The sequence below is a fragment of the Mauremys reevesii genome, linkage group 10, assembly GCF_016161935.1.
Source record: "Mauremys reevesii isolate NIE-2019 linkage group 10, ASM1616193v1, whole genome shotgun sequence".
Classification (NCBI taxonomy): Eukaryota; Metazoa; Chordata; order Testudines; family Geoemydidae; genus Mauremys; species Mauremys reevesii.
The window spans coordinates 76,412,873-76,425,221 of NC_052632.1; the positions used below are offsets into that span (position 1 = coordinate 76,412,873).

The following is a 12,349-nucleotide window of genomic DNA, read 5'->3' on the forward strand; positions in this document are numbered from 1 at the left end:
AGGAGAAAAAAAAACAACAGAAGTTAAATCCATATGCAATATTTTTTAAATGAAAGCCGGCCCAGGTAGCAAGTATTGTGCATGACAGCAAGAACACGGGGGGGCCGGGACTACAGGGTAAGAGAAGACCATCAGAATGAGGACAGGTAAGTCTTTTAGTATTGATTGGCTGGCTGGGCAGAGCCAATGTCTACACTGCTGCTGTTAGAACAGTTATGCAACTATATTGAAACACATGGGTTGTTGCTAGCAGGGTTATAGCAATCTCCCTGAGCAGTGTGTCCAAAGTTTATTCCTTAACTGTTATAGGGTAGACTGGATCCATGTTAGAACAAACCCACTAAGGCCAAGCCTAGTTTAACATTCAGCCTGTGAATCATGTGTCTGAACTGTAGTAATGTCCACTATAGACCAAGATTCTTGTCTACTCATGTGTCTGTACAATTCTGAGCATACCCATCACACTAAAATAATTATCCACATCGTGGTATTACAGGGCTGTAGAGTGACCGTAAGTTCAGGCGCTAGAATCCCACATGAAACTTCAGAGTACACCTCTACCTTGATGTAACGCAACCCGATATAACATGAATTCAGATAAAACACGGTAAAGCAGTGCTTGTGGGGGGGGGGGGGGCTGCGCACTCCGGTGGATCAAAGCAAGTTTGATATAACGCGGTTTCACCTATAACGCGGTAAGATTTTTTGGCTCCCGAGGACAGTGTTATATCGAGGTAGAGGTCTAATCGTTGCTGATTAAAGATTAATGCTGGCAGACATATCGTGCTGCAGTTCGATCCACGAGAGGCTCGCATTTCTCTCTGGGTGATGGATCTAAGGAGCACCTCCCACAAACATATTTGTGCTTCCTTCCATGCCAACCCTTATGCACAGAAACATCTCCTGAAACAGATCCATAAACCTGTCACTCTTGCCTCCAATTCCCATCTCAGGACCTATTTCTGCAGCAATGCTTGCAAGAAATTAGCTAGCAAATAATAGCTAGGCCAAAGGCAATTGGATAAAGTTGGTATTTATATGATTTCAACACTAGAATGTAGCAAACATATTGGATATTCTCCCCTCCCCTGCCCCCAGCTCTTCATACGTTACTCATTTAAGGCCTACAATCCTGCTGAACCACGGTAATAATCCCCATCCCGAGTGTACTAGGGCTCAGTGCAGGGGTCCACCCACCCACGCAGATCTCTTTTTAGGACTGGTGCCTTAGGTTGTAAGCTCTTCATGGCAAAAAAAAAAAAACTATCTCCTATTTCCGCGTTTGCACGGCATCCAGCATAGCAAAACCCCAATCTTAGTCGAGGTCTCTGGATGCTACTGTAACACCACACAAACGACAAACAGAATTTATACATACTTTAAAAAGTGGGACTCTAACCAAGTTTGCACATAATTTGCCTCAGAGTACTGGAAAAACACACATTAAATATGCCTTCCAAGAAGGTGGAATTATGTAAATATTTTTGAAGAGCTTTGAACATGATCTGTAGCAAAAAAAAAAAAAAAAAAAAAGCCAAAATATGCCTTTGAATTTTGTATTTTTTTTAAAACTGGAAACTGTATGTTGCTCTCAAACTTGTAAATTGCATACCACAGCAAGTTTATGCCTGCAAATTCTTTCCGTGTTCGATTTGCGCAACTGAAAATGAAAATGAAACGCACATGGTTTACCATTATTCTCAGCTGTGTGTGCGTGCAAAGCTGCTGCTTTAGCTCCACATTTCAAAACAAATTTTAACGAGCTGCTGTCATAATGCTAAAATGGGATTAGCATTTCCCAAAAGCAGACTTCTCTGCAGATGCTGTGTGCATGTTCCTTCCGTCCTCTGCCGGCAGGCAATTCCATTCTTCATACACCTGGCCAGGTGGGCTAGATTAAGTGAACAGCACTTAGTACTAGCACTAAAAGACCCCAGGCATGGGGTGGAGATGGGGAGAAGGGGAAGACATTGAGTTAACGAGTTGCAGCATAGCTGCTGTAATCTTCTTGAAGAGATTCTTCCCTCATACCACACCTGGATGGATTTCAAACTGGATCTACCTCTGAAAGTCTATGGTGTGTTTAGTGAAAACCTGTTGGATGGAGGGGGGATGTGGAGCCGGGGAGACAAAGGAGTTGCAGCTCCAGACTTGAATCCCTGTTCTATTCCAAGGAAAACAAGGCAACAATTGTGACTGTTGCTTGCTTTCTCCTACAAATCAATCTCCAAACTAGACTCCTCATGATTAATTACACGGAAGTAAGTTTTCTACGCAATTGACTAGCTGGCTCTTCAGTATTTACCCGGGGGGGGGGGGGGGGGGAGAGATATCTGGGATAACAAAGAAAAGGACGAGCTTTCCAAAGCAGCCTCTGATCCAGTATACTTAGCCTCAAACCAACAAGACCCCAGTGGCTCTTTATGCAAAAGCAGCTTTCTGAAGAGTATGTATTTGGATGTGCAATTGGCTATAGTCATCCTTGGAGCTCGAAAATGGACACATGGATTGTGATGCAGGGCACACTTAAAATTCATTCTGGCATTAGCAAAATGCAAGACCTTGCCTTCCTATCCTGTCCTTTAATTACACTTAATGTATTGCACAAGGCTGTTAGCCAAAAAGGGTTAATGGAGTTTTGTTGCCTGCCCCAAAATTATGTCAGAGCGAGTGCAGACTGGGCACAGCACGAGTATTTTCAAAGGAACAGTCTGGTAAATAACCTACACTACAATCTCAATTATTTCCAACTGGCACGGCAGGATCCAATATGTAGGTCATGGGCAAAGTCAAAAAGGAAGGAAAAGTTGAAAGCAAATCTGTACTTCAATCAGATTTCCTTGATTTTTTCCAGGACAAAAGAGTCACTAGACTGAATTCATTATCTCATGGCAAACACCCATATATGTGCTGTCAGATGTACTTTTAAAGTGGAAACAGAATGAGCTCCTTAAACTCCACCTACTAAAGTTGCATAGAAAGGTAGCTGAGAACAAGCAAAGTTTAGCAAAGATTATGCAACACTAGGGCACAGATTATTAATACCACAATTTAGTTATTTGAATTGCAGTAGCTCCCAGAGACTGTTATTCGGAAAAAGGCCCTAGTGTGGTAGGCACTGTACCAACTTATTTTCTCTCCATTATAAGGAGGGGCTTTGAAGGGACTTGGTGACATCCTGCATTGAAACAAATCTCCCCCTCCCCATGCTCCTGCAGAGACCGCCACAGGAATATAACAAAGGTTCTGTATGTTACGCATCTTCTGAATTTGGCACATCACTTCACACATGCCAGTAAGTAGGTGTAAGGGCAGCTAAGCTGGTATAACTTACACACCTCTCCTCCATCCCCTCGTTGTGTAGTAGGAAAAGCAACTAGAGGAGGACTCCTCCAGCTCCTCTGCTAGAAGATTAAGGCAGGATCCATGAATCCACAAATTCAGGACCTGGGCTAGGAGAGTCACAAAGACACCAAATGTAGATCCACAGGAGAGAGGGGGGAAAGAGGATACCATCTAGGAGTTTTGGGACCCTACATGGAGAATAGGGAGGAAGAAATACTGGTAGGCAGCCAAGAGTGCCATGATTTGGGGGGGAGCAGGGTACCCTTTGGTTGAACTGGATCTGGTCTCCATTTAGAATTAATCCACTATTCCAGTGATTCTCAAACTTTTGTACTGGTGACCCTTTTCACATAGCAAGCCCCTGAGTGCGACCCCCCCCCCCATCAATTAAAAATGCTTTTTTATATATTTAACACCATTATAAATGCTGGAGGCAAAGTGGGCTTTGGGGTGGAGGCTGACAGCTTGCAACCCCCCATGTAAGAACCTTGCAACCCCCTGAGGGGTCCCAACCCCCAGTTTGAGAACCTCTGCACTATTCTTCCAATCCTACCATGCTCCAGCTTACCTCCTGCCAGCATCTCAGTGTGTAAATTATACAATCTTAGACTCCTTGACACCCACTTACCATTTTGTAACAGCACTTACACATCACCTTCTAACTTTGGAGCATTACTTCAGAAAGCAGCTAATTAACCAGGAAAGGGGAATTCAGTACAACTCAGATTTTGCCCTATATCTGGTCATATTAATTTCTTTCAGCCACATGTGTGCATATGTGCACATTGTTTCGCCTTAAGCCAGAAACTCCAGCAGTTTTGTTTTCACTGGAAGAGACATTTGAGATTTAAATGTAGGGCTGAAGCCTACGCGCGATGCCAGGGCTTGAAATTCCCTTCCCATGGCAGAAGCTACAATAAGCACGTGAGCAGCAGGGCACACACACTGCACAGTTCACAGTGGATTTAGTATAAAAAAGATTGTGAGCCAGAGTGGCAGACAGGTCATCTTAAGTGGCATGACCGATATGCATTTTTCTCCTCCTTCCAATCACACCATTAGGTTCTGCTGCTTGGGTCATTTCCAGCACATTACACTGGCACTAGGAAATTTCAATTGTCATACCCTGTTATGACAATCTCCAAAACAAACATGCACGCATGCGCACACACACCTCCCTACCCCAATAACTTCTATAGGGCTAATTTCCAGCTGCGCCAGAGCTCTGGCTCCCTGGAATGTGCTGGTATAATTATCCCCAAGGTGCCTTCTTTCATGAGGCAGAGAGCGCCATTTACATCTACCTGTCCTTCACGGAGTCTCCCAAGAGGGGTACAAAGCTGGTTTGTAGCCACTGTAAAATGGGCCAATTCCCCTGTGCCATTCTTGCTGTGGACCCCTTTGGAATATCAATGATGAGCAGACTCCAGCTCATAACCCCAGAGCAGGAGTTGCAGTCAAGAGCTTCACAGGAAAGCAAGATTCTTGGGTTCATTAAAATATCCTCAATTTGTTCATATTCAGCAAAACCAGCCACATTTACAGTACAGCTCTGTTTTGAAAGCGCTTTTTGGTAGCAGGGTCTCTTCATCCCCACATCTGCTATGACCGAGCTGTCCCCAATGGCATCCTAAGGAGCCCCATCATTTTCCTCATTTTAAAGCTCTTAATTACAGCCTCCAAACTCTGACCAATGGGTGTGGACAGGACTATTTGGAAGCCAGTCAAGTAATGACAAGCCAGATTATCCTGCTGATTGTCCCTAGGTTTCATTGACACAATGTCATTTCTCAGCAGGGAAAGGATAGTGTTGTGGGTAGGAAATATGAACAGGGAGTGAGATCTGTCACACTCACTGTGAGTGTGTGGGCAAATTACTTCATCTCTCTGTGCCTCAGTTTCTCCATCTGTAAAATGGGGATGATACATCACTAACTTCATAACAATAGGGTGCTTTGAGATTTTGGGGGTACTGAAGAAGTAGAAGTTATGATGCCCACTGAGCTACAGACCAAGCAGTCAGACATGAGAGGGCAGTTGGAGATTAAGAGACGAGACCCAAAGGAAAGATGCCAGAGCACCCAGCACAAGTCCTAGAGCAGCACTCTGCCAGAACAAGCTGAAACACATTGGGAAGTTTTTTCTTAACATCTTCTGCAGATTAAGATATTATTGCAATAGCTGCTCAAGTAAGTGCATTTTCTACTTTGGAAACACATTGAAGTTACGCTTCCGTTCACACCCACGTTCATGTACGCAAAGAGGTACCAGGGCAGAGATTCCACTAGGACTGCAGAGCCAGGAGAAAGTAAGAGATCATGCTCTATAGGACACGGGGCTATAGATCTATTTGAGGAGGACTGTGTCCAGATCATGCAATCCTCTAACACGTCCTCAACTGAGTACCCACCACAGCATGCATACAAGTAATTAGGAGGAGTGGTGCAGTCTAACAACTGGAATGCAGCCAGAAAGGGGATAGATGGGTGGCCCCAAAAAGAAAATATTAAAATCCCATCAGGGATGCACCTATAAATCAGATTAGCTTGCCCATAGAGAGGTATCCGTAACTGGCCCATGTTGAAGCTAGGCAGTACTAATGATGGTTGCAACACCATGCCCAGAATACAGTCAAATCCCACCAAGCACTCCAATGGGTAACGTAAGCAGACATGGATGCAGTTTATTATTAATTCAGTCTGAGACAGGATGATTCAGGGGCTTCTAAGAGCAGGAAACAAACAGATAATGAAAGCTGGAACAAGAGTTGAATGATTCACTATACCAGTCTAGCGATACATTAAGCCTTCTTGCAATCAGAGGCAGGGACCAAGTCCACAATATGCTTAAGCTAGTGAAGTGGGTTTGGCAGCTAACATGCCAACACTGGGTTCACAAAGAACAGCAGTGTACTAGGAGGTCGTTTTTCAAGGTCAGAAAGAAGTGGAGAGAAGAGAAGGCAAAGACTCTGCTTTAAATCTAGCATAAGCCATACGCAGTAATACCCACTCTTTGCAACGTCAAGGTAATCACAACATCAGAGTGGGCCGCGTAGAAGAGGATGGTGGAGAATTTTGCAGAATTCACAAAGATTAGTAATTTTGCACTAGCTTCTCACCCTCACAGGGTTTTTCCCCCTGAGCTTTAGCTCTGCAAGTCAGTAACATCCATAGGAGTCATGGAGTTTGAACCAAAATCTGAACTGAGCATCATGCGGAATAAGAATCCAGTGGGTCAAAAAAGTGCATTCGCTAGGAAGAGGTTGACCAATTGGAGGGACTTTCAGAGAAGAACAGCTACAATGATGAATGGGGTGGGAGGACTGACTTCTGAGGAAAGGGAGAATTAAATAGTCATAGCTAGACTAAATGACAACTAAGGAGAGTCAGGGGGTGGGGAATTGGATAAACATTTTAAAGGTGTAACCATCACCGTAGGAGAAAGTATTTAGGAGGATCCAAGAGTTTAGGGTTAGAAAAGGATGAAAATGAGCAGAGGAAGACTTAGGCTAAATACTAGGAAAGTTTCCTAACAGGGACGTCTAGTTAGACTGTGGAATAGCCACGCCAGGGAAGTGGTAGGAGTCCTATTGCCGAAGTCAATTCAAACTAGACACAGCACTCCATTGACAATGCTGGGAAGAACTCTACACTGGCAGGGGGTTGGAAAAGATGAGTTGGTACTTCTTTTCCTCCTCTCTCCCCAGTCTCCAGTTCCAAGGATTCTGCTGGGAACAGTGTGGCTAGAGGAATAGAACTGTGGAGTCAGTCACTTTGCAGCACTGGTGTAATACTAAACACACCATTTTAAAGGCACAAAGCACTGCATAAACAACCTTCAACAGCCCTATGGAGACAGGTAACCAATACAGATGGGAAAACAGAGGCAGACTTGTCCAAGGCCATACACAAGAAAGTTATATGGCCAGGACTGGAAAACAGGAGTGTCTGGCTCCCAACCCTGCATCAGTCCCCTGGATCACCGTGTAACTAACGCTGCTAGAGTAGCTGGCCACTCCCTTGCTAGCCAGCAGACTTCAATAGTAGCAGCAAGTATAGGGTACTATAATCATGCATTCTCGAGATAAATAACTGTACCAAGCAGTGCAATCACCACCCTTCATCACATACCTCCTCAAAACGCTGCAGTTAGTTTGAAACCACAAGCTGTCCAGCTCTGATCTGACATCTCAGTCTTAACTGTGATCCCATTACTATAAATATCCTAACTCCAATGTTATGTTATATTCCAAAAATCCTCACTGATAAAGGCCTTTTTATCGCTGAGCTATAGTTGCATTTCCATTCTGTTTCTATGGTGTCCTGTCAGGGACTTTTCAGAGATTTCTACTATTTACTATTGAAGTGTGGCTAAAAATTGCTGCAGTGATAGGTGCTATAGGTCTAATATTCTAAAGATTGCGTATTACCAGTTGCAAATGATTAAAAATAAACTGGGAGGGGGAAAAAAAAAGTCCCTGGAGCCAGTAAGACATTTGCCAAACATTTAATACCACACCTCTTTCTGCAGTCCATTTTTTTTGCTGGTAAACTCTGCAGGAAAAGGAACTTCTCTTCAGCATTTGTGTAGTACCGTGCCCGCTAATGGTGCCACGTAGAAGTACTATGCAAAAGTGATTTGAATTCCATCCTTTTTTGCAAGATTTCTGGGGTGAAGAAATACATGGCCCACAACACACAAGTCAACATTGGTGGTAGATCTACTATATACCACAGCTCTATCTAGTGGAGATTTATGAGAACTACAGTTCAGAAATCTACTCTGGGAAAGCAGCTTGGAGAAAGTAATGCCCTAACGCTATAGAAGTGTCTGGCTGGAACAGGATTTGACACATTGGCTACGTACAACTATTTTTAAAATCTACAGCAAGAGTTGGTAAAACAAATCCCAGAAGAAAGCATTTAATTTTGCCTCCTGAGGAAACTTTCTTGCTCAACAGAATTGGTCAGACTGGAATCTAAAACCGTCATGCTCCATATTCATGAAACATAATATTTACAGTACGGTTCTAGAATTAACACGTGGAGCAGTGTTAACAGAACGCCCACTTAAGTAAATTTAACGCCCATCTGGACTGAAATATTTCAGAAGTGTATTTCTGGTAGTGGTAATGTGCAAATCTAAAAAGGAAACAGCAGTATTCTCATTTGCTCCATTTTTAGCTAGGTACTCAGATGGTCCTCATCACCAAAGAATCTGGGCCCCTCACAATCTTTTTATATATTTATTCTCACAACTTTCCATGAGGCAAGGCAAAGCCACTATCCCAGTTTCACAGATCGGGAACAGAGACACAGAGATACTAAGTGATTTATCCAAGGACACATCGAAAGTCTGTGGCAGCACAGGGAACTGAATTTGGGTTTCCCAAGTCCCAGATTAATGCTCTAATTCCTTCCTCTCCTAAGAGGGACTCGTGTGTGCTTGGACAACATGAAAAGTGAATGACAGAACACCCTTCCACCCCCATCCCAAATGCCATGAAACATATTTGCTTACAGTGAGTAATTAAGTCTCCTCTGCAGTTCAGAGGGGAATATGGCCTTGTCATCCTGTTTGCTGAACTATCAGGGGAGGGCTCCATATCAGTTCTACAATCTCTACTGTGTGCCAGTGCAGTGGACACAAAATTATATCAGAGGCATCTGGAGGAAAAGGTGACCACCACAGCCAACACATGTATAGCAAACAGGCGAGGGAAGCTAGAACCAAATACCACAAACATACCAATGTTTAAAAGCTCACAAATATGCATCTACATTAGAGACTGAAATAAACTACACGCACAGAGACCATTAATACTCAGCTACCAACTGGGACAACTATATTTCTGAAGCTGGCTCCAAGCCAACATTTACACAAAGCCTTCCAGTTATAAAGTTGTCAAGAGTCAGGACGCAATATATTCCACAGCCATGCAAGGCACCTCCTACCACAGAGCTGTGCTCCAAAATTGAAGTTTTTGTTTAAAATAAAAATGGTTTCTACCCCTTATGATGGGAAGAAAACCTTGAAAACATGAAGCAAGCGTAAACTGAGGCAGCAATCTATTCTTGACTCTGTAGACAGCCTGACACACTAGCTCTGAGAGGTGCAAACTGCCCAAATCTTCTTATGACTGACAATAATTTAAGTTTCGACATTGTTAGCTATTTCACTGATCATTATAGCATAAGCATCCAATTACTGTAATACCTCTTACTTCTCAGTTAATGACCAAAAACCCAACTGCCAGGAAACCCAGCTTCACCCCTGCAACTTTTATGTTACAACTGTGCTGTTCATATGAACATCTCTAGCGCATCAAAGATGTTGGGACATAAACCAGAATTTAACACCAATGCATGCAGAGAGGGTACTGCACTGAGTTGAATGTGAAAATTCATTTGTTAAAAGCCTACGCTTACGGCAACGAGATGATCCTGTTCGAGAACCCCCCACCCACAGCACAGTGCGGCAGAATCCAGGAACCCTACCATAAAATGAATTCCATGAAAAGCTGGACCTATGCAGCTTCTTGCCTATAGTAGCCACAAGACTAAAAGGCTACAATTATCAACCTCTTCATCTCTATCCAACAGGAGCTAAACTTCCGGGCCTCCCACTAGTCAATCAGCGAGTTAGGCACAAATATGATCCCCATTTTACAGATGAGGAGAAAGTTTAAGAAAATTAACTGAGGGCGTAAAGCAAGGCAATACCAAGCTGGTATTGGAACACCAGAGTTCCTGCCTCCGCTCCCCCTGTGGTCCATCTACCAGACAAGGATTCTCAAACGTTGGGTATTAGAACAGTGTCTCCTAAACATCAACCTTCCTCTTTATGATTATGGGCAACCTCCCTTTGTGCTGACAGTCAATCAACATCCCTGTGAAGGCTGCACCAATTACCTACAAGGAAAATTAGTATTAGAAAAATAAATAATAATAATAATAACTTTCAGCTTCCTCTAATGTAACTCAACAGCTGGAGAGAGAAACAGCACCATGTTACCAGTCCGCTCTCCCCGGATCACCAGCATGAGTCCCTTCATGGACCAGCGTTCGAATATCACGGCTCTAGCCCATGTTTCTGAACACTCCAAACTCTAAAGGCTCCAGCAAGAGCACCTCTGCATCTTTAATAGTCGCCCTTCAATTCTCCAAATCCCTTTAAAACAGGGGTGGGCTAACTGCGGCTCACGGGCCACATCTGGCCCATCAGAACTTTTAATCTGGCCCTTGAGCTCCCACCAGGGAGCAGGGTCAGGTGGTTGCCCCGCTCTGGTGCTCCAGCCAGTAAGCAGGGTCGGGGGCTTTCCGCATGACTCCCAGAAGCAGCAGCATATCCCCCCTCCGGCTCTGATGCGTAGGGGCAACCAGAGGGCTCCGCCAGCTGCCCTTGCCCCCAAGCGCCGCCCCCCACAGCTCCCATTGGCCAGGAACTGGGGCCAATGGAAGCTGCAGGGGCAGCACCTGCAGGTGGGACAGCACACAGAGCCACCTGACCACACTGCCGCGTAGAAGCTGGACAGAGGGGACATGCCACTGCTTCCGGGAGCTCTTTGAGGTAAGCACCGCCTACAGCCTGCACCTGAGCCCCCCCAACCCAGCCCCTTGCCCCAGCCCTGATCCCCCTCCCGCCCTCCAAACTCCTCGGTCCCAGCCTGGAGAACCCTCCTGCACCCCAAATCCTTCATCCCCAGCCCCACCCCAGAGCCCGCTCCCCCAGCCAGAGCCCTCATCCCTATCCCCCTCGCACCCCAACCCCCAATTTCATGAGCATTCATGGCCCACCATACAATGTCTATACCAAGATGTGGCCCTCAGGCCAAAAGGTTTGCCCACCCCTGCTTTAAAATGACAATTAATCTCACTTAAGGTACACCTCCCCATTCAAAACTAGCCATCCTCCAGAATCCAGACCAAATCATCTAGTCCATAGCAGTGCCAGAGAAAGTCCTGATGTACTCCTACACGGCTCAGAGGGAGGGAAGAAAACAAAAAATGTTCAGCTTTGAGATTCCCCACCCCGTCCCCACACACACTAGCCCTTCATGTTTTCTGGCCTTACACTGAGCCCATATAAATCATTTCCAAAGCAAAATCACTATTTTCTTACTCTGGAATAAAGATATTTGAATCTCATATTTGCTGGGTGTTTTCTGTAGTATTGGATTGCTGGATTTGGGGGTACAATACCAGCATACTAAAGAGCTACACTGTGCAAACTACAATTCTCCCCCGAAGCCCTCGCAATGAACTAGCTAGCAAAAATAATCTCTTCTCAATTTTACTGCGTATCTTTTTACCCTCACAGTTGCAGATAAACCACAGTCAGGAGAGTCAATTATTGACCCCATTTGAAGGTATATTTGTACAAGGACTAAAATGGTAACGCTGGAAAAGTCACATGGTTAAAGACTCGCTGATGTGGCATGGAAGCTTTCGTGTTCTGCTTACACATCATTTTCTGTATTTCTTTCCTTGTATTTTATTACTAGAGACAGTTGCACGAGAACAGGATCTTTGTTGCTTAGGAGAGCATCTGCTCCTGCTGCTTATCCTCTTCCTGAAGTCATAATCTTACGTGACATCAAAATCGTTTCCAGAGCCACCAATTACAGTGTCAGAGGATTATGACTTCAGGTGGGGAATTAACAGCAGGAGCAGATGCTCTCTTTAAAAAACCCCCAAAGATCCTGTTTTCATACAAACATCCCTATTAATAAAACACAAGGGAAGGATAATAATATGACAGGCAGAATTGTTTCTAAATATAAGACAGTTTTCAGCATTTTCCATGAGGCATCAGCTGCTCTTTGGAAAATTACTGGGGGTTAAAATATAAAGAGACACAGCATTTACAAAAGTGATATGTAGCACAGAAAAGAGGAGGAGAAGGAGATCTGCAATACGGGTGAGGAATAGTATAGCTCTGCATAATAAAACGATATTAAAATTCTGGCCAGCACTGCAATGACATCTCGAACAGGCATATAGAA

At 44.3% G+C, this 12,349-nt stretch overlaps 1 protein-coding gene across 7 annotated transcripts in view; it reads right to left on the minus strand.

Annotated features, from left to right (window-relative positions):
• The window catches only part of FBXL18 (F-box and leucine rich repeat protein 18), a 141,430-nt gene that overhangs the window by 119,740 nt on the left and 9,341 nt on the right, over positions 1–12,349 (minus strand). The window lies entirely within an intron of this gene.